The sequence below is a fragment of the Gopherus evgoodei genome, chromosome 11 (assembly GCF_007399415.2).
Source record: "Gopherus evgoodei ecotype Sinaloan lineage chromosome 11, rGopEvg1_v1.p, whole genome shotgun sequence".
Classification (NCBI taxonomy): domain Eukaryota; kingdom Metazoa; phylum Chordata; order Testudines; family Testudinidae; genus Gopherus; species Gopherus evgoodei.
The window spans coordinates 5,044,500-5,071,533 of record NC_044332.1 but is presented as its reverse complement, the minus strand read 5'-3'; the positions used below and the strand labels follow the sequence as shown (position 1 = coordinate 5,071,533).

Below are 27,034 nucleotides of genomic sequence, written 5' to 3'. Positions count from 1 at the left end.
GATTACATTTAGGTTTCTGAGCCTGAACCAAGATTAGCAAACCTGGTCCACTTAAGGCCTTAGGATGGATTTATACTCTGCTCCTAGAAGTGAAAGCATTCTTATCTTACTGACTAAGCCACACAAGCCCTCAGCCTCTATGCATAATGCCTTCCAATTAACCCACATCTGAGTTCAACAGGCCAAGATATGCTAATGATGTTATATTATTGGTATAAGATATGTCCAGTTTTTCCTCTTCTTGTACTAAAACTTGGGCTACTTCCAATTCTTCCTCATCTTGTTTTCAACCTAATTTCTCAACTCTACCTTTTCTTCATAAACTTGTCATACTAGTAAAACTGAAAAATACTTTAGAAAAAATATTTCATATGAAAATGAACTACTGAAATAAGTGTTCTTATAGAAGAGCATTCAACTCAAGTCTTTTGTGTATCATTCTTCAAACAACAAAGAGAAAAGGTCAGCAAGCAGAAGCCAGCAATAATCCTTTGAAACGTTTAACAGAACTATGAATGGAATTCAGGGAAGTAATACAAAATTAAACACTGGCTACTTCAGACCCACCTTTTTCCCCTTCTTGATTGCTACAACGCTGTATCAGTATAGAATTGCTTGATTTGCTGAGATTACTGAACAGCTCAGCAAGGTGCAATGAATTCAGTTTTTAAGATAGCTACAAATCATTGAGTAAAAGTGGCTAGACCACAGCTTTTTCTTTACACGTCTTCATTACATATAGCTCAGAAGCACCAGTAAAAGCGTGGGAAATACTGATTTGTCTGGTCATCAAACTATACAAAACTGGGATCTACTGTAGCTCAGTAGAAGCTTTTGGTTAGCTGGATTGAACTTTTGGCTCCCAAGATCAAGTCCCAGACAAAAATCCTTTCAAGTCCAACATTAATAGAATTCTAAAAATAAAATTAAAGAGATTAAAGAAAGCAGACTCTCTTAGATCACTTAGTCTGAATTTCCATTAATCTCATTATTTTCTTTCGAAAAAAATAATAAAGTTTATCAAAAAAGATGTAACAGGCTTAGTAAAGAATTAATAGAATTCAGTATTGTAAATGCTCAATAATATACTCCTCTGGGGACATGTACATTTCTAAGCTCTAAATAGCTGAATGACAAGGTAGTGTAGTTTGACGTAAAGTGAAGATTCTGAGCAACTGTTGCAGCAGCCCTCAGTTTTCGGCCTTCCCATCTTTTAATAGTAAATATTGGAACGCTGAACAGGCTAACTATACAATGGTTAACGTATACCCATTTAAGAAAGAGCATCCATCTTACTCACGATCCATCATTTATTCACTCGGGGGGGGGAGGGGGAGAAAGTCTTGGGCCATGTAGATCTCAATGCATTTTCACACAGTCTTCAGAGGTTAAAAGAGGAATATAGGCGTAAGTGGAGAATTACAACACAGTAAGTGTGTACGGTATGTATGTGGTAAGGGGAAAGCGGCTGCAACCACCATAGAGAGAGATTTCACTTATCTGGATTGCCACTTCTCCCTGTCATCTGAAGTGGCAGCTGCAGTTTACTAGCATTACACTGGGAGAACCTAACATCCTTAAAGGTGTCTGACATGTCAAAGATTCATTTTGGGGGAAGCAGAAGTAGGAAATCAACATCTGACAAGGGTAGCCAACTTACTGACCCTCCAAGCTGCATACAACAATCTCCAGAAGTTTGAGAGCCAGGGCGCACCGGCCCCCGCATCTCCCACAGGGCTGAAGCCCCAGGATACCCCTCCCCGCTGGGCAGAAGCCACAGGCGATGCATGGTGGGAGCATGTGGGGTCATGTGCCCCCCAACCCAGAATTTTGCCAGGGTTTGCTGGTCCCACTTGGTCACATGGTGCCGCTAGGCCTCCTCCCTGTGCAGCAGCTGCTGGAACTGATAAGCTGGGAGCTGTGGCCATAGGGAGAGGCAACAGCAAACACCTGGGAGCTGCAGGGAGAGCCGCTGCTTTTGTAGCTGCCTCTTCTTGCAGAGCTAAAGCAGCAGCCCCTCCCTGCAGTCCCCAGCTGTTTCCCTGGAGAGCTAACACCTGGGAGCTGCAGGGAGGGGCCGCTGAGGATAAAAGGGAAGGTGTGCTTGGGGGCCAAAGTCAAACTGTTGGGGGGGGGGTAGGGGAACCTCTAAATTGTGACACACACACACACACCCCTCACTCTCAGCAGGCATGAGTAGTCTCTGGAAGAGACCCTGGCCCCATCACCCCACCACAGGGCAGAAGCCCTGAGCTTCCCCCCCAACTCCTGAGTCTGGTAGGTGGAGAATGGATTTGGGGGGGGTGCTCCGCAAGCCACAGTAACTATAAACGAGCTGCATGCAGCTCTTGAGCCACAGTTCCCCCCCACACACACACCCATATGAATAATGTTATCCACAAGTTCTCATTTGACGGGTTGCTTTTTTTTCCTCCCAAAACATCATGTGCCATGAACCAGAAGTTGTTTGCAGTGTTTTTGTAGCTGTGTTGGTCCCAGGACATGTGAGAGACAAGGTGGGTGAGGCTATGTATTTTACTGGGCTCACTTCTGTTGGTGAAAGAAACAAGCTTTCCAGCGTCACAGAGAATTCTTCGGGACCTGAATTATGTTCACTTTACATAAAACTATATTTCATTGTCTTTCAGTTACCTCCAGGACCTGAAGAGCTCTGTGTAGCCAGAAAACTTATCTTTCACCAACAGAAGTGGATCCAATAAGAGATATTACCTCATCCACCTTGTCTCAGAAACCAAAAGGGCAGTTATTACAATTCAGTTTCTACTACTGCATTCCTACCTTACTTATATCAAATTTGCATCAATTTAATTAAGTAAATCATGCTAGAATGAATGGCACTACAGTGGATAAATATATGCCTAACTCCAATACAATGAGCCTGGTACCTTGCCTTTAAAGTCGAGTACATTGGTTCCTTGCGTGTTATTTTAATCTTTTACTCCTTATACTTACATACTAATGCAACCATTTCCTGTATTCCTGAGAAGTACAGCAATAACAAATCTTCAAATCAAAAGATCACATACAGAAAAGTTACTGAAGTAATTCTTAAATTTCTCCAATTTATTTACAATTCTCATGCCATTCTAAGGCTGCATAGTAACTTGTGATACTATGACAGCCTGGATTTACATATGGATAGATGCAAGAAAGATTTATTTTCCTTATAACCCTATCTTTCTGTAGTTATCTTGCCCGATTTTCGCTCTGGGGGATCCTAGTTTTCAGTGAGAGGCAGGAAAAACTCCCGAAGTATTTTAAGGTTTTCTGGTCTGCAGAGCTTAGAAGAACATACTAATATACTTTCTACTAGTGCTCTCAAAGACACCAGCATAGCCATCTAGTGTACTGGAACTTTCCAGACAGTTTCTGATTGGGAAACAAGAGATCCCTCAAAAATGAAGCAAATACAAAATAAATTGGACTGTAAAGTGAGAAACTCTAACCCTAAGAGGGTAGAAAAGGAAAACATTAGCCTATAAAAACTGACACACCTCTAATGAACGTTCATTCCATAACAGTTATCGGTGCAGGATTCTAATTTCAGGATATAAGTAGTTTGAGGAGTTACTAACAACACTGAGGAATGTTTAACAACAGAACAACAACAGAAAATATACTGATATTGGCCTCATTCAAATACTCATTTTGGTTGGCTTTAAGTTATAAATGACAGGTAGGATTCCTTCCAAGATACTCCATCTACACAATTTAAAAGCCTGAAGGATGCAGCCAGGAAAAAAAAATCCTGAAGTTTGGCCAGTCCTAAGAGAGATTCTAAACAGAACCAGAGATCTAAATGAATAAGACAGTTTGGGCTCCCCTGTTTCAGAAACAGGAGGAATTCCTCCCTAAATGCTAAATCCAAGCTATTACTGCTTTGTAAACACATGCAGCCAGGGCTACATGGCTACCCTCTTTCAACCTGTTTTGCAATGTTTATTAGAAAGATGGCTGGGGAAAGCTCTGTTAAACATACTGATCAATTTATGGACAAATAATCTTTGCTATCAGGCAGACCAGTGTAATTAGAAAAAAAATACTACCCATATATTGACTTCAGAAGAAGTCACATCAGCTTTACAAGAAAAAAAATCTTGTGAGGAGAAAATCACAAGACTGTGTGGAGGGATACTTCAGCATACAGGAAAGCTGAGTTCCAGATCAGTTTAAACAAGTGATATCTTTCAACTTCAGTGTTATGACTGAAAATATTACACAAGGCAAGAAGTAGTATCTCCTCAGTCTGTTCAGAGCAGATTTAGGAAGTATTCACACACGCCCATGTTTTCAAACCTGCACATCAACTTATGTGTGCAAACATGTCAATGTCTGTGCAAGTTAGGGCTGCATGGACTCAAACTCAACTATTACATATGTGAAAACTTCATGCATACATGCACAGAGATATCTGTGTGCCTACATAATCCACATATTCACGAAAGTGCTGATGAATAGGAAAAATATATATATTATCTCTCTTTCACGCTCCCCTCTCCCATGTTGCACACAACTAAAATTCTAGGATAGTTATAAAAGGCTAGAGTGTCACTGAAAGGTGGCCCAGCCATCTGACAAAGGGCCTGGCTTCAGTAAATATAAAACTAAAATAAATCCATGCATCAGTCACAGATTTGTCAGCCACAGTATAGGCCTGGCATGCATCAGAATATTGGGCTGAGATCAGGGCAGGCTTGTTAATCTAATTTCTATTTTTGCCCTATGTCAAGCACCGTTTGGTTTGAGAAGCAGCTAGAGGAACTCTGTGTCTCTTGTTGAAATATTTAGTTTAACATGCATATGTTAAATGCTAATTCTATGCACTGGCACTGCAGATTAGGGGATCCTTTTACATCACCCAGGTGAGCTTGTGAGTCAAAGAGTATCAAATCTCAGTTTCTCTTGCTAACGACTACGTGTTTCATTGGCTAACTACTCACTCAAGCAATCAGTCATTTGTCACAGTGTCCCCCTTGGCTCTATTTTGTTCACCATCTTTTTTACTGAAAATTGCCACTGGGATAAAATAATACGGCACTATGATTAGGATTATCATGTGGATGACCTTCAAATCTATCTCCTGGCTACATTCCTCTCATAGTCCCCACTCAGCGAAATGGAGACTGAAGTGTTCATATCCTTTGCATCTAGGTGATATAAAATTAAAAAAAGGCCAACTCTTCAGAAGCGACTTATGCATATTCTCTAGATTTAGAGCACCTGCACACATCTAACTTAAGGCCTAATCTCTCTGATATATGTGATGGCCTCAGATAGGGTGACTGCTGCACTGTTCGCTGTGTCCTGTGGAACAAGAAGTTGACCCTGGAGAAAAATGTCATTGTTTCCATTCAGAAAAGATAGACCTCAGAACCAATCTTGAGCACCCACAGGTAGCATACTAAATTCCAAGTCTCCTTACTGTGGCAACAGCTGCGAGAACAACCACTTAAATAGACAACCTATTGAGAGACAGATTGCTCAATAGCAAGGTTGGATGTTTGATGCACAGATAAATACCACAATTGAGTCATATGAACCTGCAAAACATTTAATTTCCTGGTCAAAACAAGTTCGTCTTCCTCCACGAACTCCAGTAGGACAAATAATGCTGTTATTTGGCCTTTTAGCACTGGAGTCTTCCTTCTAAAGGACAGCCCATCTTTAATTCTAGGTCGGATACGATTCACCTCTCCCGGTGCTGGAGACAACCCATGTTCTTTGCAACAGTACCTTAACCTTGTCCAAATTTTGAGTCACTGATGTCAGTTGAGTTCTTTTCTTGGAGAAAAATCTGGAGTCTTGTAGGCAAACAGATCAATAGCTAAGTTGTTCGGTTTGTTTGTTTTTTTTTGCAAAGGAAGAAACTGAGCTGGAGATTCCATTCAGCTACAGCTATGACCTGCTAAGCTAATACGTGCTGAGATCAAATTTCCCTTTTACGCGATGTGCATATAACGATTGTGGGTTTTTCTCCTGCTCAAACTCTAAGACTAATCTCCTGTTGCAGGTTGGGAGATCCGTTTCTTCTCTACTTGTTCAGATATGCTATAGCTAGGCTTGGAAGGATTTGATTTTTATCGATAAATGTTGATTAACGTTGATTTCACCCTATATACACAAACCAACGGAAAAAAATATTTCCATTGCCTATCTGTACATTTTTGATGATTGTCAGACAAATGCTGCTTAAGAACATATTAGAGTTTGACTGAAGGCTACTTACTTTGTATATTTTGACATATCTTGACAATTTGTGTTTTAACAGTTATAAAGCAGCAACTTTTTGAATCTCAATATCTCATTAAATAAATTGTCCGACCCCCTCATTGCCAGATCCCCCTAGTAATTTCCCACAAATATGAAAATTTAAAATTGATAAAAAATTAAAAAGTTTTGAAATGAATATTGATATTATCTGCCTAAATTATACAAAATTTTAAAAAACAGTTACCTACCTTTCGTAACTGTTGTTCTTCGAGATGTGATGCTTATGTCCATTCGAATTAGGTGTGCACGCACTGCGTGCACGGCAACTGGAAGGTTTTTCCACTAGCAATAACTGTTGGGTTGGCCCGGGCGCCTCCAGGAGTCACGCCTTCATGGCGCTGGATATAGTGCCCTGCCAACTCACCACCACTCCAGTTCCTTCCTGCCATTTCACTCCAACAGAGGGGTTGCTGGAGAGTATTGGAAGGGACATGAGCAACACATGTGGAAGAACAACAGTTACGAAAGGTAGGTAATCGTTTTTTCTTCGAGTGATTGCTCATGTCTGTTCAAATTAGGTGATTACCAGGTCTAAGTTTTGGTGTCAGAGCTCAAAGGCCCCCTGATTGCAGCAACGCTCTGCCAAAGGCTACATCATCTATAGCCTTCTGGGTAATAGCATAATGCAAGGTAAAATATGTATTGTTGACCACATCAGAGCTCTGCAAATTTCCTGGGTTGGAACATGGGCCAGGAACCCATGATGCCTGTGCCGTTGTGGAGTGTGCTGTAAGCAGAAGGGCAGGTATCTTCACCAGATTATGGTATGGCCCGATACAGAACACGATCCATGACAAAATCCTTTGGGAGGAGACTGGAAGCCCCTTCAATCTGTATGCTACTGCAACAAACAGCTGAATGGACTTCTGAAATGGTTTTGTGCACTAGATATAGAAAGCGAACATCCAGTGAATGAAGTTTTTGCTCCTTGCTGCTTGCGTGCAGCTTAGGGTAGAAATCTGGAAGGAAGTGATATCCTGGTTAACATGGAACTCAGAGACAATCTTAGGAAGAAAAGCGGGATGCAGTCTGAGCTGGACTTTGTCCTTAAAGAACATGGTGTAAGGAGGCTCAGTGTTAGGGCCTTGAGCTCAGACATCCTCCTGGTCGATGTTATCGCTATTGAACGGCACCTTATATGAGAGGTACAGCAAAGAACATGTCACCAGCGGTTCAAAGGATGGCCCTGTTAGCCTGGATAGGATCAAGTTAAGGTCTGAGACCAGGATCGTCTGCTGTATGTGAGGGTATAGTCTGTCGAGACCTTTTAGGAAATGACTCACCAAAGGGTTGGCGAACATCGACCGGCCAACTGGACCTTTGTTGATGACAAGGAAAAAACATGCTGGTCGAAGTGGAGTAGGTAGTCCAATATCATGGGTATTGACGAACATGTTGGAGACAGGAGATATTGGGAAGACCAAACTGTGAATCTTTTCTATTTGGCTAGGTAGGTAGCCTAGAGGAGGGTTTCCTACTCCCAGGAGAACTTCCCGGACCAGACCCCAATAGGCAAGCTCCATCAGATTCAGCCACAGAGCTTCCACGCCATGAGATGAAGCGACTCAAGGTTTGGGTGCTGGAGACTGCCATGATCCTGAGTTATCAGGTCCACGAAGAGGAGTAAGGTGACTAGGTTGTCCACGGACACTTCCAGGAGAGATGTATAACAGTGCTGGCAGAGCCAGGCTGGAGCTACAAATATCACCGAAGCTTTGTCCCTTCGAACCTTGAGAAGCGCCTTGTGAATGACAGGTATGGGATGGAATGCGTATAAGAGGTGTCCCTTCCAGGGAAGGAGGAATGCATCCACGATGGAGTGCGGGCTATGATTCAGGAAGGAGGAGAATTGCAAGCGCTTCCTGTTGTGTTGCGTGGTGAACAAGTCTATCTGGGGAAACCCCCACTGTTGGAAAATGGTATTTGCAACATCCAGGCATAGGGACCACTTGTGGCCTTGAAAGCACCTGCTGAGATAGTCCACCAACTCATTCTGTACTCCAGGGAGCTATGATGCCTCCAGATGTATTGAGTGAGCTATGCAAAAGTCCCACAATCTGAGGGCTTCCTGGCACAGGGGAGAGAAGCGTGCACCCCCATCTATTTATAAAAAACACACCATTGTATTGTCCATTATAACCGACACACATTTGTCTTCCAGATGAACTTGGAACGTCTGGCATGCCAGACCGACCATTCTCAAGTCTCTGACATTGATGTGAAGTGAGAGCTCCACTTGGGATCAGAGACCTGAGGTCTCCCAGGTGCGCACCTCACCCCAATGCTGATGTGTCGGTCACCAACAAGAGGGATGGCTGGGGTCTGACTAAGAGAATGTCTGTCCACATCTCCTGCAGGTTGAGCCAGCATAGGAGGGAGTCAAGGACCAGATGAGGAAGAGTGACAACTTTGTCTAGAAAACTCTAGACCATCCTGAATCGGCTGATACACCGAAGCCTGCCACGCCTGAAGAGGTCGGAGTCTCAATCTGGCATGCAGTACCACATAGGTACAAGAGGTCATGTGTCCCAGAAGCTTTAGGCAATTCCTTGCTGCGGTAGTAGGGAACTGCCTGAGGCTTTGTATGATGTCGCACAGGGACTGGAAACGTGACTCTGTGAGGTACGCCTGTCTGTGTAGAGTCCAATATTGCCCCTATAAACTCTATTCGCTGAATGGGGGATAGGGTTGATTTCTGCACATTCCGTAAAAGGCCCGGGTCATCGAAAGTAGCCCTTATGAAGCCTCCACTTGCACTTTGTAGCGGTCCTTGCTTAACCAGTCATCAAGGTATGGAAACACCTGCACCTGATCTTCGTGAAGGAACACGGCCATGACTGCCATGCACTTCGTAAACACTTGAGGAGCCACTGAGAGGCTGAATGGGAAGACTGTGAACTGATGATGACTGTGGTTCACCATGAATCTAAGGTACCTTCTGAGGGACATCAGTATTGAAATATGAAAGTAAGCACCCTTAAAATCCAGGGCAGCATACCAGTCCCCCACAGCCAAGGAAGAGATAATGGAGGCCAAGGGGACCACGTGGAACTTCAGTTTCTTCACGAACTTCTTGAGATTTCACAGGTCTAGGATGGGCCTGAGGCCACCTTTGGCTTTTGGTATTAGGAAATACCAGGAATAGAACCCCTTGCCCTTCGGCTCCTGAGGAACCTTTTCCACTACCCCCAGCATTAGGAGCAAGTGCATCTCCTGTGCGAGGAGTTGCTCATGAAAAGGGTCCCTAAAGAGGGACAAGAAGAAAGGTGGAAGGGAGGGAGGGAGGGAGAACTGGAGGGAATATCCCTTTTATAATAATAATAGTAGATATACCCATCTCCTAGAACTGGAAGGGACCTTGAAAGGTCATCGAGTCCAGCCCCCTGCTTTCACTAGCAGGACCAGGTACTGAATTTTGCCCCAGATCCTTAAGTGGCTCCCTCAAGGATTGAACTCACGACCCTGGGTTTAGCAGGCCAATGCTCAAACCACCTTTTCTACTGGGCGGAGTACCCAACGATCCAATGCAATTCGAGCCCATGCAGGGTAGAACGGGGACAGTCAGCATGAGAAAGTGAGGCAGGATGGATCCAGAATTCAGACTGGTGCTTTGCCCCTGGGTGTACCGTCAAAAGTTCTGCTTTGAGCCAGAGGACTATTTTGCCTGACCAGAGCCCTAGCCTGAGGGGAGGGGGTGGCCTCTTCCTATTATTTCCACTCCTCCGAGAAAAATTCTGCCTGTTTTGTGGATGGAAAAAACAAGGTGATGGGTGCAGCTTACAGTGTCTCCATTGTGCAGCCGGAGTGTAGAGGCCAAGGGACTTGAGGGTGGCTCAAGTCCTTCAGGCTATGAAGCCAAGAGTCAGTTTTCTCTGAAAAGAGTGCCAGGTCCTCGAAAGGGAGGTCCTGAATGGTTTGTTGGACCTCATATGGGAGCCCTGAAACCTGTAAGCCAGGAGCTCCTTCTCATGGTTATCCCGAGGCTATGGTGTGGGTAGCTGTATCCGCCACGTCAAGGACTGCCTGCCACGAAGCTTGGGCAATGAGCTTGCCCTCTATTAAGGAGGAAAACTCTGCCCTGGAGTCCTCTGGCAACAGCTTGGTAAATGTTGCCATTGCTCCACAGGAGTTGTAAATGTACCTGCTGAGGACGGCCTGGTAGTCAGATACTCTGAGCTGGAGCCCTCTTTTGGAGTCGATTTTTCTCCCAAAAAGGTCCAGTTTTTTAGCCTCCCAGTTTTTTGGGGAGGGACCCTGGTAGCCTCGGCGCTCCGGCTCATTCGCTCCGGCTACCACTAGGGAGTCTGGCAGGGGATGACTGTACAGGTGCTTGAACTCCTCAGAGGGAACAAAGTGCTTTTGTTTGTTCCTCTTTGCCATTGGTGGTAAGGAGGCGGGGTTCTGCCACACAGTTTTGGTGGTATCATTAATAGTTTTGATAAGTGGCAGAGCAATACGGAGGGACCAGAGGAGGCGAGAATGTCCACCATGGGGTCTGATGTCTCAATGACCTCTTCTGCCTGGATCCCCAGGTTCTGTGCCTCCTTCCTCAGCAGTGGTTGGAGCACCCTGCTCTCCTCCAGAGCAGGGGCCGTTGACATTCCCGCCACCACCTCATCAGGCAAGGACAAGGATGAGGCCCTAGCTGGGAGCAGGCCCTGTTCCCTGCCCTCAGCGCCAAGGGGATCTCTCGGCGCCCAGTCTTCCAGGGCAGTAGGTGCTGGCATGGGGAACGCCTGGTCCTGCTGACACACCAGAGGCACCAAAGCCAACCTGGAATAGGATCTCTGACTCTGGCCCTAGTGGAATGCCCAGGGCGTCCAGAACGGCCACTAGGCAGGAGCCTGACACTGATCAGGCCACGGTCCCAGATGAGGCTGCCGTCCATGCTTACTAGACCTGAATCTCCTGCTTCTCCTCAACCAGTAGAGGACTCTGTTTTGGAGGACAACAGAGGAGCGGTGCCCATCGATGCCAGAGACTGGTGCCAGGAACTTGGGGACTGGTGCAGCTCCCCTACGTGAGCACAGGGGGAAGGTGACTGGTGCAACATCATTACTGGCTTACCCCTGAACAGCACCGAGGGTCTCCTGGATGCCACTGAGACAAATGTAGGAGACCTATCCCACCGTGGAGGGTAGGGTGGTGCCATGAGGGCAATAAAATCCTTGACCACCTCGAATACCTCCAGCATGGATGGCAGCTACAGGTTGTGGCTCTCCCAGACAGGGGAGTGTTGCTGAAGCAAGAGATACGAACATTCTCGCTAACCATCACAGTCAGTAAGAAGGAACTGATGTGGTGGTGGGTTGGCAGAGCCCTGTATCCAATGCCATGAAGGCGTGACTCCGGGGGGGCCCAGACTGACCTGACGAGTACTGCTAGGGGTAAAACCTTCTGGCTGCCGTGCACACAGTGTGCACAGACCTAACTGGAATAGCCATAAGCAATTACTTGAAGAACGTATTCTGCCAAGCCTCATCATAGTGTGGTCATTTCAACTGAGAAGCTATATTAAATGCTTCAAGGCCATTCCATATCACCCTTAACTCTTACAAGTTGCTACTGTGACTATTCTGCCCTCTATGAAGTACTTTGCTCTGTTTCCACCAACAGAAGTACCCCACTAAGCTAACAGCCTGTCTGGCTAAGCTATTGTGTGATCTCTTAGGAACGTACTGTCCCCTGGCCCACAAGTGCAGGATTTAGGGATGCCTTTTGCCACAAATGTTACTGTTAACTTCTGGTGACTCCTTTGCAACAGAAACCAATGTCTCAGGTAAAACATCACTAGCACAGGAGTGGATCATTTCTTGTCTCATCTGTTTCTGACAAATCTGGTTGAACATATGGTGGTTGCTGATGCATTTAGTATCACCAAAGCCATTTCAAAGTTTCTCTTCAATGATAAGTCCACACTTCTGGAATCCCATTGTTAGGAAATGTGGAACTTTCTGCAGAGAAAAATACTGCATACTCCCAAAACCCACCATTACATTTGACATCTTATTGGGAGTCTTACCAAGAGACCAAGTACTGAATAGGCTTTGGTCTTGTCTACAGTAGACTTTGTTAAACTTTTCCCATTGGTGGTAACAGTGACCATGGACATCCTGTCTGGAATAGCACTCCCACAATAGCTAATGTCAGCGGAACGAAACTGGTGGTAGCATCAGTGACAAATTTGCCAAAACCCCTGATTTATGCATAATTTTACACTCCCAGAAGCAGTTCATATACATCAGCCTTTACATACTTTATAGCACCAAGGTAGAAGCTTGTATTGCTCCTACCATAGATGTACCAGTTAGTGTTTAGGGGACATATAGGAGGACCTCATGTCAGTACAGGGGGCCAGACTGAGATATCTGAACAACTAGAAATATAAACCAGCATAGTTCCACTGAATTCAGTAAAGCAACATCATTTCATATCATCTGAAAATCTGGCCCTTAGTCACTTAAACTTAAAAATATCTGTTATTGTCCATGATCTGTTCAATGATGTTTAATCTCCCTACATAATAGCTGACATAAAAGCAAACACTAAGCTACATAAAGGTACCTGATACTGCTTCTGCTGTGACGGATCAAAAAACGAAGCATTAATTGGTATCTTCCTGATCTCATTGTGAACCTTATTGTTTAGCCCTAACAAAGAGAAAAGGTGTTCATATTTAGAATATTAAATGTATATTTCATATCACATCTAAAATATTATAATTTCTATGGCATTTAAACAGATTTGTATTTAAAAATCACTCGTTCTCTCCTATCATGATGCACAAGAAACCTGCATATGACAGTGATATCTAACTAGTGAACGAAGTAGATTTGAGACTCAGTACTCTTCAGGATTGAACCTGGCATGACCGCATAATATTTACCACTTTCTCAGGGGTATACATTACAAGGCAGTAAAAACACCTGAGCACTGTGTACACTAGGGAGCAGATCTGTACAGCTGGACCATTGCAAGAATATGGGAACACCTCTACCCTGATATAATGTGACCCGATATAACACAAATCCAGATATAATGTGGTAACGCCGTGCTTGCGGAGGTGGTGGTGGGGGGAATGCGCACTCTGGTAGATCAAAGCAAGTTCAATATAACATGGTTTCGTCTATAAAGTGGTAAGATTTTTTGGCTGCCAAGGACAGCGTTATATCGAGGTAGAGGTGTACTAAGTGTTGTAAGTACAGATATGGCTTTAAAGAGTCCACAATACTAAACTAGCACTGTGAATCAACACATTTTCTTCTGGTAAGTATTTTCAGTTTTGCAAAGAATGTAAAATTCAGGGGGAAAAAACTTCTTCATTTCTGTAAGAAGCATATGCCCCAAACCCTGGAAACTACTGCAACAATGAAGACAATTTCCTGCCATATCCTGGACAAATCTACTCTACTAAGTTTAATATCTTTGGGGTCCACTGTATTAAAAATGCAATTGTTTGTGTTATTGTGAGATTGTAGGTAGCTTCTCTAGAAGGAGGTGGTATGCTAAGGTAATTCCTCTGGCAATCAGCCCCTTTGAAAACATCTCCTGGTACTTCAAACTCGATTTTCCAGGGACCAATGACAAATTAGGGATTTTGGGACAAATAGCTGGTTTTAAGCAGGTAGAGGACTTTTGTTCTGATACAGCAAATAGACAGTCCCTCCATTCCACAGAGGGCTCAATCCTTAGGGAAAGCCTGGAAGGACCGACACCAACGAGAGCCCTTCTGGAGACTGCAGGGATGGGGCAGATACCCTCTGGTAAGCTTGTTCACACAAGAAAGTTCTTTTACAGTTTTCAATATGTTTTCTCTGTGGTGCTTCTACCTTATGTTTGCTTAGAAAAAACTGTATGATAACTTAAAATTTCTGGAAATGACACTGTTATTCTCTGCAGAGAAAGCAAGCAGGCCTGTATAGACAGATTATCTTTTGCTGGGAATAACAATGAAGGCAGGGAACTGTTCAGCCTGGAAATACCCTGGTCAGGAGGGAGAGAGGCACAGGACTTCACTCCAGAAAGACAAAGTCTGGGAAGCCAGAAGCCTGAGTATGAGAGCCCTTGTTTGGTCAGTGTGATATATGCCGTCATGTGCCAGCAATGCCCCTCTGCCATGTACATTTGCATAGAGACTGTCCAGTTTAGCAAAAGAATAAAACAGACACAAATCAGATGTCGAGAATTATAATATCAAAAACCAGTTAGAGAATACTTCAACCTCCCTGGACACTCAATTAAAGACTTAAAAGTGGCAATTTTTCAACAAAAAACTCCAAAAACAGATTCCAGCGAGAAACTGCAGAACTGGAATTAATTTGCAAACTGGACACCATCAAATTAGGCCTAAATAAAAACTGGGAGTGGATGGGTCATTTCACAAACTAAAAACTATTTCCCCATGCTAACTCTCCTCCCTACTGTTACTCACATCTTCTTGTCAACTGTTTGAAATGGGCCACCCTGATTACCACTGCAAAAGTGATTTTTCCTCCTGTTGATAATAGCCCACTTTAATTGAACTGTCTCATTAGAATTGATAAGGCAATCCCTATTTTTTAATGTACTCTGTATATAGATCTTCCTACTGTATTTTCCAATCCATGCATCTGATGAAGTGTGTTTTAGCACATGAAAGCTTATGCCCAAGTAAATTTGTTAGTCTCTAAGGCACCACAAGAACTCCTCGTTGTTTTTGGTCAGAGCAGTTGTCATGAACTGTGACATCTACATGCAGACTCTGCATGTTTTAAAAGTAAATACATTTTCTCAATGATGCATGTAATGCCTACTAACGTGAATGAAGGCTGAAGCTCTGTCACATGAATCTCCCAGAACTTACCTACCCTGGGGACCTCCTAAGTCTCCCACCTTCGCTGTGTTGTCATAGGTCATGTAGACTGGCCACTGACTTTTTAACAATGTCATCTGCACTAGCACAGTTCTAGAACAGCATGAGAAAAGTGCCAGCAAGCACTCTTAACTTCCTTTGCTGCAAGTACTGGAAGAGCTGCAATGGGGGGACATTTTCAGAGAAAGCGGAGGGCAGCAGCAGCAACCCAACTCAACCCCATGCTGCACCCAGATGCTCATAGCCACACGCCTTCCTTTTTCAGGCTGTATTTAAAACTCATTTAGCAGTTAAAATAAAAAGTGAATGTAAACTGCAGCTGTACAGCTTCCATTCCTTGGATTTTTCCAGCCACGCTCTCAACAATCCTTACTGAAGTGAACTGTTTGCTCCTGATCCTAGTTTACCTCCTTTCCACGAAGACCTATTACTGCAAATTTAAAAGGCATTCTTCCTACACTGTTGTTTTGCTTTTGTTCCTTATTTTCAGTACCCTTTCCTAGCACCATTTCCTCTTTGCTTTATTTAATTCAGATTGCACAATACCATCACATTTGCTCAAGCTTCTTTAGACTACAATTTTATTCTGACTAGCAGGCTAACAAAGATTTTTGAGGCTATCAAGTAAATTATGATTTTTCTCTGTGCTAAAATGGGTTAAGTGAAAAAGAATAATTATTAATGGGATCTTTAAAAGGACTTTAAAACCTTTAATAACTCAAGTATCTTATTACAAGTTTTAAAATATCCCACAAATATTTTACCTGTTTTCCCCTCATCTTTCTGACCCTTTAATCTACACGAAACTCCAAATACAAACTATTCTCAAATAAAAATTTTGAGCATGGCACAAGAATATAAAAATTAAAAATGTTTTCCTCTGCTTGTCCTCACAATTTCTAAATTATATTCCTCTCCCCACATATTTTGTTCCTTTCCCATCCCCCAATTAGTATAGAAACACAGTATCTAAATTACAACCTACAGGGAATTTCCCCCCCCCCCCATAACGTAGTTAGGAGTTACCTAAATCACCTATTAAACCATCTGTCCAACCTATTTTATAACAAGACAATCAGTACCCGACAACACCTCTCACTATTAGAAAATGAATTTTTCATAATCTCCATCAACAATCTGCTTCTAAAACCATTTTCATCATTATTTTCTAGGACCAAATATTAGATGCTTTACACAAAACATGGGAGAGAAGTCCATGTTCTTAAGATCTTATAACCTAAATGATACCTTCCCTAGAGGAGCTAGGAAAGAACACACCAGCATCTGGGAGGGACATGAAGGGCCAGGGATTCCAGATTATGTGATAATGTATTTATTCAGTTTTGGCACACACAGCTTCCATTTTTCATTGTATTTATTTATTTATAATGAAGCATATTTAGTGATGCTTAGTTTTATCTAGAAGAAAGAATTCTTGTTAGGTGCAGGCATTAAGTGGGAGATTTTCTAATGTACAAACCGGAGTCAGACACCTAATTACCATCTGTGTCTCTGAAAGTCTCCCCCCAATTCTGTATTAGAGTCTATGTAAGATGTATTTTATCAATACACCATTCTCCAAAATTTTCAAAATAGCGATCCGCTTTGTTGGGCAGGATACAATACACTCAAATGTGTATTTCGGTGCTGGTGACAGGACACCAAAGGTGCTCAAACTCATGTTTAAGTTCTAAAAGTTTAAATACACAACAGTGCTTACTGAAAAAGAGCAGCGCTGAATAGTCTTTTACCAACTGAAAGTACTTCTGCCCTTTTAATTTTGTATTCCCCAACGAAAAACAAAACAAAACAAAAAACTTATTTTCCAAAAAGTATCTCCTAAAATCCGAACCTTGACAGATGTTCAGTGTTTCAGCTTACATAATATTAGCTCATTTCACCAAACATTAACATGTTCTGTAGGTTATTTACGGAACACACAACAATCTCTCACTAACACCAGCTCTCTAAAGTTTCTTTAGGTCAGGTAAACCTCCCAAGCTTTCAGCATAATTTCACAGTTTAGCAAACATACACAGCCTGGATTGGATACCAGGACTATCTAAAACAGGGGTCAGCAACCTTTCAGAAGTGGTGTGCCGAGTCTTCATTTATTCAGTCTAATTTAAGGTTTCGTGTGCCAGTAACACATTTTAACATTTTTAGAAGGTCTCTTTCTAGAAGTCTATAATATATAACTCAACTATTTTTGTATGTAAAGTAAATAAGGTTTTTAAAATGTTTAAGAAGTTTCATTTGAAATTAAATTAAAATGCAGAGCCCCCCAGACTGGTGGCCAGAACCCAGGCAGTGAGAGTGCCACTGAAAATCAGCTTGCATGCCACCTTTAGCACGCGTGCCATAGGTTGCCTACCCCGATCTAAAACATAACTCCACAAGCTTCTATACAGTAGATGCCCTTTCATCACAATATTACTCTGCAGCTAATACCCCTGAAGTTAAAGTTAGACTGATCTAGCAGCAATTAACCTGTAAACTAATCAAAGAAAAGAATTGTAATAAAACTAAAGGAAACCTGGAATAATAGCAATGCATTTTCATGCAACACAAAAACATGTTCTCTTTTCTATTTTGAACCAAGATTATTTTAAATGTACAGTAATTTTGACAAAGCACACTACCATGTAACTGAAAGTTAGAAACTATACATGTAACATTCACCTTTATTTTATATATCTACTAACCATCTTCCATGTCCATACCAAACACTGCTGAGAGATAATGCAGAGAAAAGGGAACACCTGAAAGCCCACAGATAACATTTTCAAAAACAGGGGCCTACTACTACGTACCTAAATTACCTATTTTCTTAAGTGGAGAGCACCCAGAAGCTCCAGTGAAATGAAAAGGAGGTACTAAGTTAAGAAAACAGTCTATTAAGTAGTTAACTTTAAGCAGTGACAATTTAAGATCCAGGTCCACTAATTTAGGAACTCTCTCCAACCAATGATAGTATTTTAGTTACCCATTTTATTTTCTTGGTTTAAAGATCATTTACAGGAAGATAAGTTGCAAAAGCTACATTTTTCTTTCACTTGAAATTATATATCTGGCAGAGTTTTGAAAGTTCTTCCGATAATATCCTTTTGCCATTGTTCCCAGACATTTATGGGGAACATTGTATGCTGCACAGACTATGAAATCAGAATCCTCTGATTTCCTGTTACAGACATTTTACTGGAGGAAAGTGAAAAGCTACTCATGACTGATGGGAGCTGGGACACACAGATATAGTTTATTAATATGTAACACAGTAAGATTTAAGCCAGAATCAGAATAAAGGTCCCGCTGTGGTGGACACTGTACTCAAATAATCAAGATGTCCCTATCCCAAAGAGCTCACAATCTTCTTGGTGACCTTCTGGAACAGAGAGAGTCTACTTAACACCTATTCTCTCCTCATAATTCTGCTTGGTTTTTCCTCTTGGGAACTGCTCACTATGGGTGTGAGGGGCAAGGCTGGTCCTGCATTCCAGCCCTCATTTCCCCTGCACAGGCTCACCTAGGCATTCCCCCCACCTAGGGGGGAAAATAAACAGGTTACTGAGTCAGAATGACTGAAATACTGGGCATGAAGCGGTTGTTAACCTTACCCTCCCTGTCTAGGAAGCTCTGCTCTCCCACTTCCTCTGAAAACAGGGATTCTTCAGAGTCCAACCAACCACTCCCTCCCGTCACACCTCCAAAGGTCAGACAGAAGGTGCCTGCCATGCTTGGCTGTGTGGGAGGCCAGTAGAAAAGCATCTACAACAGCTGACCAGGAGACCCTTCTTGGCATCAACCACAATGGACTTCAGCTAATGATATCTGATGCAAAGAAAACTTAAGGACCTGCAAGCAGTTGATGCTTCACATATATTTGTGACTAGACCCCAAAAAAGGAGCAACGGATTAATCAGATGGATGAAAATTAGTGAAAATCAAATCAAACAGGAGTTGGGGAAAATTCCATTGCATTATTGGTCAAGGGAAGTTTAACTTAGTTTTAAGATTTAAGATGCTTAACAATAAAGGTATTTCTAGAAAGGTCAACTTGTGGTTTTTAAAATGAATCCAAAAGCCAAATATATAAAAGAAAGTGAGGAACTCCTTTTTTCCATCAATAGCTTATCAAGTGACCCCATCTCACTCAGACTCACAGAAAGTCCATCAGTGCTTTGTTGGTAGGATTTATCTTTATCACTAGCAGCAGATTTACTTGTAATCTTAGCTATAAATCTGAGTTGACTGCAATTGTTGTTATCTATGCTGGAATCTTTAAAGGAGTCTATGATATTTAGGGCCCCAAATTCCACTGAAATTAAGTGGGAGTCAGCTGTTGAACTCTTAGAAATGTATTAAAACTGGGATGTTCAAAAAAAGACTAATTCAGACCATAAAAGGGTTGCCAATTTTGGTGGATGTATTCCTGGAAATTTCATTTCACATGACATGCTGTGATTCCTGGAGACTCCAGGCCAATCCTGGAGGGTTGGCAACCCTATTTAACCATAATCATTTCTTTTCCCCCATGCACACCAGCAAAGAGGTAAATTCCTTCCAGGAAACAGTTTCTTTAGAAACTTCTCCTTAGTAGCAGAGCAGGCACAAATTTCTGCTTTAGAATGAATATGCACCACAAAAGGAACATCTCCTTATTTGTGGGATGCTTAAACAGTATTGCTCTGGGTTGCAGCAGCATTCAGAGAATTCTCTCTGAACTGCACTGTTAGTCTTATCAGCGAATGAGAAAGGGGGGATTCAGCATATATAAACAGAGATGCTGTTTTAATGAACTGTTGCAAGGATTTTGTAGACTACAAGAACTTGACATCTATATATATCTATATCTATATATACCTCAAGTTCTTATAGTCTACAAAATATATATATATCAAGAGATTAAAAATCCAGAAAATCATTCCATATTTGAATGTCAACAGTAAAAAAAAACCTGAAGAAAAATAGTTCATCTGCTTGAAACATCATCTCTAAACAGAAGACAAAGAAGACAAAGCCAAAAAATCTTCCACAGAGATGAGTAATGAGAACATGAAATCTTAAGACATCCACAACAATCCATAATATAAGGATTGTTGCCAAACTGGAAGAACATATCTAGTGGGGACCCACAGGTGCCAGTCCAGAGTCCAGTACTAGTCAATATGTTCATTAACGACTTGGATAATGGAGTGGAGAATACTCTAATATCTTTTCTGGATGACACCAAACCAAGAGGAGTACACGATTAGAATTCAAAACAGACATATTGGATAACTGGATGGAAATCAAGATGAAATTCAGTAAAAACAAGTGTTACATGATATCAAGTATTACACTTAGGAAGGAAAAATCAAATGCACAACTACCAAATGGGGTACTGCCTTGCCAGTTAATAGTAATGCTGAAAAGGATCTGGGGGTTATAGTGGATCACAAATTGAATATGAATCAACAATTTGATGCAGTGGAGAAAAGGGCTAATATTCTGGGATGTATTAACAGGCACATCATATATAAGACACATGCGGTAACTGTCCCGCTCAACTCTGCATTGCTGAGTCCTCAAGTGGAGAACTGTGTCAAATTCTGGATGCCACACTTTTAGGAAAGATGTGGACAAACTGGAGAGAGAGAGAGTCTAGAGGAGAGCAACAAAAATGATAAAAGGTTAGAAAACCTGACCTATGAAGAAAGACATGGGGATATGTTTAGACTTGAGAAAAGATGACTGAAGGGTCAGAACCTGGTAACAGTCTTCAGATATTTTAAGGGTTGTCGTAAAAAGGATGGTGATTAATTGTTCTCAGATTAGCAGCAACAGATGTAGGCTAGATACTAAGAAAAACTTTCTAACTATAAGAATAGTTAAGCAGTGGGACAGGCTTCCAAGGGAGCTTGTGGAAACCCCTCCATGGAGGATTTTTAAGAACAGGTTAGACAAACACCTGAAAGGGACGATCTAGGTATACTTAGGGTCCTGCCGCAGCTCAAGGGTCTGGACTGGATGACCGCTCTAGGTCTCTACCAGCCCTACATGTCTCTGAGTCTGTGATATTCCACTGCAAAAGCGGCATATGTTGATCCTGCACCTAATCAGTCACTCCATCAGCAACTAGGCCTGACTAGCCATTTTCTTCCTTTTCCTGCTGCTGTGAAGAGCAAAAAGTAGAGAGGAAGAACAATTTCATGCAACTACACTTAGCTTCCCTCTAAATCTATTTATAAGAGCGCTTCAGTTTCCTGAGGACAAAAACCCGATCCTCTCATACAGCCTCAGAACACTAGCTGGACAGTCTGCAAGGCTAGGAGAAATATTCCAACTCACTTCAAATAACTTTGGCTTCTTTCAGCTGTTACACAGCTTTCTGTTAGTAGGTGGGATATTCTGTACAATCTACAGGGACACCAGTCAACTTAACGTTACTATTCTACATTAATATACAACTAGAAACTCTCTCTTCAACTCTCACTTATAACTGAAATATGGTTTTGGTAGGTAAAACCCCAAGATGTTTGGAAGACCTTTGTAAATACTAGTGTGGCAGCATGTATTTAGAGCATGGTCACAGATTCCCCCACTAGCAGCTTCCCAGAAAAGCCACGGAGGATAAGCAGTCTTCAAAACTGAAGCAAATTTAAAAAATCTTGAACTTCCTGGAAACCAAAACATATCTGTGCAAGGCATCTCGGGGGGAGGGAGGGCAGTGAGAGGAGGGTTGAGTGTATTGTATTGTGTGCAAGAAAAAAAAATCATTTTTTTTTATACACCTGGCTCTTTTATATGATGACTGCTGGCAAAAGGAGAGTCAGACAATATGATGCAAAATTGACTTTGTTTTTAAAGAAAACACTGAAATTATTTTTAACTTTCTTCATACTGACAGCATCCTTTATCTTTCTAAAGCGCCCCAATCATCATTTGTAAAGAGTTCATATCAACTGTCCAGACAGCAATGCCTGGCTTCCCAACTCTCCACACTGAATACACGTGTGCAACACCTAAACAATTTCAGTGGAGCACAATGGTATCACGAAAGGTACTACACGCTAGTAGAACAGTAGATAGCTTCAGCCCACTCAAAAGGGACATGGAGCAAGCCAAGAATAGAGCCCTAGTATTTAAGTATTTATCTATGTGCAGTTCAAGGTCTTCCTTTTTTCATTTGTGTAATCACATCAGATTACATTCTAACACATTGCAGACTGAAAATCCTATCATTTTAGCATTTGGAATTCTATTTTCATTTTTCTAGGTATTGCACAGCTGAGTTAGTTTACATGGTTTAGAAGTCCATGAATTTTTATTCAATCACCAATTATGGAATTTTCAGCAGGGCCTGGAGGTCCTTTGAGAAGTTTCTATTCAGAGGATAAAAAGTGACCTTTATTACTTAGCACTCTTTATTTGCTCAGAAGTTGAAGGATTACTTGCACTGTATAGTAAACAAAAAATGTAACCTTTGGGACAGAGCTATTCCCCTCAACTCAGAATATAATGCTGGGCAGTAGATGATTGAAATCGGAGATTACATAGCATATTTCCACAGGAAGCGCCTTACACCCGGCCTGTCTGTGTGGACTTAATTGCAAGATCTACACCATAGCATCTAAATCTGTATACTGTCTCTCTTTATTCTCTATAACATTAGGAGTACACAAATGCATAAAGTATCTTATTTCTAAATAGCTCCACCTCATATACGCATTTCAGGGGATAAAGACACACGATAATCCTTCTATAATGAATGATAGGTAGAACCTGCTACAATTCAAGTCCATCAGAACTGGAGGGCATGACTGGAGGTCCCAGTTGCAAAAATGGAAATTTGGGGTGACTGAAGCATTTGGAGGGAAAAATGAAAGTGTTAGGACAAGATGTTCCTTTCAAATCTTCTTACTCCAAACACTTCACCAAAGCAAAACACATTAAACACAAAGTAAAAGCTTTCAATTGACTAGAGAAACAGGAGAAGCTCAAACTCCATCCATGTATTTATTCAACCATCAAGCATCGTTATGAGTTAGTGAACTGCCCAGATGAACAAATCAAAGGGAAGGTTATCAAGACTAACAAATCAAGTATTTCTTAGATTTACATTTTCCAGTAAAAGATGTATTCAACTACTTTATGATGAGTTTATGATTAGATGAAAGGAATGTCAGGGGAAAGTTAAACCACAGAAGTGGCTGAAATTCTAAAAGGAACATTTACTCCCACTTCTTCTTGCACAGAATTCTCTCCCGTCAAAACTGTAAGATAAGTAAAAATAAATAGGCACTAGAGACCGTAGCTTGGACAATACACAACAGAAGAACAAAACTAAGAAGAGTAAAGTTCATATGATGGCTAGAAGCATCAAGGCATAAAAAAGTAACAAATTTCACACTTTCTATGGCCAACCTGCACTAGAAAACCATTTTTTACTCAAGTTTACCACAAGCTGAAATCTATACTTTTTACCAAGTCTGGAGAAACCTTGAGACAAGAGGAATAAAACCTGATACCATGTGAATCTTTTCTAGAAAGGTGCCTGAAACCAAAGCAAATATACAAAGATGAAATATTTCAATAATCTGTAAAAGGAGACAATGGTAGACACAAAAAGCCACTGTGAAGCTGAATAATCTGACGTGACATGCCCTGTCCAGCCTTGGAGACACTATACAACATAGAAAAAAATCCTTATTCTGAAAAAGAAAAACCATGCCCCATTTAAATGTTTCAGAATAGCAGGTTACTCTCTAGCATGTCACAGTAAAGATTTAAGCAGGAGTTGAAGTGTAAAGGGTGGGGGATGGCGTTGTGCCACATTTCGATCCACACTACAGCCCCGATCCTGTAAACTCTCCCACATATAGGCATTCCTGTGCTCATACAGAGCCTTGCTGACCTCATCACGTACTTGCCTAAATCAATCAGTTGCAAGAATGGGTGCTATGTTTGTTCACTTCAAATGAGGGAAGAGGAGGATTTTTATTGCTTTTACGGACTTTTTTTTCCCAATCTTTAAAAAATATTTCAAACACTAGAGTTTTAAATATAATTTAATATTTTGAGCATATTTCCTTAATTATAAGTACCAAAGTGCAGCCACTCAGGGTCCTGTACCACCACAGCTGTGTATAATCTTCTACAATTAAAGCAGAGCTGCTTGAAGATATCAGCTGTTAGAAGAGAGGAAAAGAACTGTAACCTCCAATCTCTACGGTTACGTAAAGGATGATTTTTGCAATGTCCGCGTATTGGTAATTTAAAGTATCAGCATATTTTATAAGAATTTACTATCTTAAATATCTTTATAGAAGAATGTACATCTTTAAACACACAACAGCGTTTGAAGTTGCCATTGCGTTTGTGTTCTAATATTGAATTGTAAAAAAAAAAATTGGTAGCTAGCTATAACCTGGTGCTATCTTTCATCCTGTCTCTAATCCCTCCTGCAGGAGACCTGCTTCCCTCTCAGCACCAGCTCTTACACTTTCCTATGTCCAAAAAAGGGACCCAGATAACAGTTCCTTATTACTTCCTTTCCCTCCTCCAATCCTTAGAAAATGCCCTGGGCAGACTGAGCACCTCACATTCTTTGTTTACCTTCTCTCAGCTGCCTACTTGACCCTCCCACACTGTCCAGGTTTACTGTGCGTACTGGGTTCCCCCCCCATGCTGCTGCTTCTTGGATAGGAGAAGTATTTTATTATGGTTTCCATTTAACTTGCTTGAAACTTCAAAAGGAGGCTGAAACAGACAAAACCTCTCTAAATAACCATGACACAAGTAAGGAGATTGGATTTTATTCTTATATGTGACACCTTGGTTAAGTCAAGTCATGTATCTGCTCCATGCCTCAGTTTCTTTTTCTATAAAATGGCAACAGTACCTGCCTCACACTGGTGTTTCAAGGCTTAATTCATTTATGTTTGCAAAACATTTTAATATTCTCAAATAGAAGGGGACCTAGAACTGTACAGTATCATCACAATGGAATGCACCACACAAAAGAGGTATCAAAGTTTGTGCATGCAGAAAAACACCATCCATGGAATTAGATTTTTACTAGTCCAAACATGGGGGAGGGGGGCAGCTCAGTGGTTTGAGCATTGACCTGCTAAACCCAAGGTTGTGAGTTTAATCCTTGAGGGGGCCATTTAGGGATCTGGGGCAAAAATCAGTCTGGGGATTGGTCCTGCTTTGAGCAGGGGGTTGGACTAGATGACCTCCTGAGGTCCATTCGAACCCTGATATTCTATGATTCTATGGTATGCCTACACTGCCAGCTGACTCAGGCTAAGGGGCTGTTTAACTGAAGTGTAGATATTTGGTCTCGGGCTGGAGCCCAGGCTCTAGAACCACTGCAAGATGGAAGGGTCCCAAAGCTTGGCTAGAGCTTCAACAGCCCCTCAGCCAGAACCCTGCTAACTTGAGTCAGTTGGCACAGGCCAGCCATGGGTTTTTAACTGAAGTGTACATATACTCACAGATAATTGTTAAGAGGACAAGTTTGGTGACTGAGAACAGTTTCCAGTTCACCCCTCTCAAGAAACCAGAACTACTCTTCAAATGTAGGTGTGAAGATGACAGTTTGAATGTGACATATTCGCAGCTCAACTACATGTCTTGTACTTGCACAATACAAGTTGCTGATTGGTGGCTGCTTTTCTAATCATTCCCTGTTTTACTATGAGAAGGCAGACAACTTCAACAGGTCTTCTATATTTAATCAGCTCCCTGTTTCTACATCAGTGCGATGTAACTGCAAATCTCAGACTACTCTGGCTTCAAGGTTGTTTCAGACATCTATTTTCTCTTAAGTCAGACACCAAAATACCTCCATAATGAAAATGCTTGTCCCACTGGGTATGCATATATGCATAGTGGGAGGTTGGTATAATGAATTAAAGCCTGCTATAACATGCATTATTTCCTGGATTGTTACTGAAGGAAATAAATCAGCTTTCATTTTCTAATTTTCGCTTAGAATTAAAAATCCAAAGAGCTGCCAGATAAGTGATGAGAAAAGATTTTTTTGCACCATATGCTGATGTAATTCAAGTGTATTTTTGGGTGGAAGAAACACTTAGGCTCAAAGAAAGTGGAAGGAAAACAGACATTGCCCATATTGATGCTTAAATGCTCACTAGAAACAGTTGCTGGCGTGGTGAGAAACATTCGACAGCCATCGAGGAGGTCTGGCACTTAGCCAACCCATGCCAGAAGGTGGTTTATTGAGGTGGCAGCAACTTGGGACACAAATGATAAAGGGAACAAAAACAGTGTGGGGCTGTATCTGGTGCCTTTCATACCCTAAGTACATTACAGTTAGATACTGGTAGTTGAGCCGCTGAGTAAATTACCATGCCACCCAGCATGCACTCACCAACAGCTCACAAATACTACTGAGATAAGAACCTGTTTTATTTTGAGAAATGGCATAAGCCACATCATCTCAGGTATGTTCTACTCTTTGTCCAACTTAAAGAGCCCATATTCCTTTTCAGTCATCAGCAAGGGGCAAAGGCAACTCCTCACATTAGCATCCAATCTGAAGGTTACTGCTAACAGGTCAGCCGAATCTCTTATGCACAGAGCTTGAACCTAAATCCCAATGCAGATCTTGGGGCAACAAGCTCCTTCCCTTGCCTAGATTCACTCGAACTGCCAGTATGGATCCAGATTGACAGGGTATGTTTTCACACAAGGATATGGGGAGAGGATAAACTATTACTGTCACAAATTATGTGGGGCTAGAGCTATTTCCAAAGATGTTTACTAACGACAGGCTGTCAGAGTTAATTAAATTCCTAAGTACTGATTTCACTGGACAGCCTAACCCTATTGCTTACAAGGTGAATTATGGCTTTTAATTGTTCCAGTTTTACCTGTTAATGAAAA

General features: G+C 41.8%; 1 protein-coding gene across 1 annotated transcript in view; it reads right to left on the bottom strand.

Moving 5' to 3' along the window:
* AGAP1 (ArfGAP with GTPase domain, ankyrin repeat and PH domain 1) overlaps positions 1–27,034 on the bottom strand; it is a 653,532-nt gene that overhangs the window by 375,179 nt on the left and 251,319 nt on the right.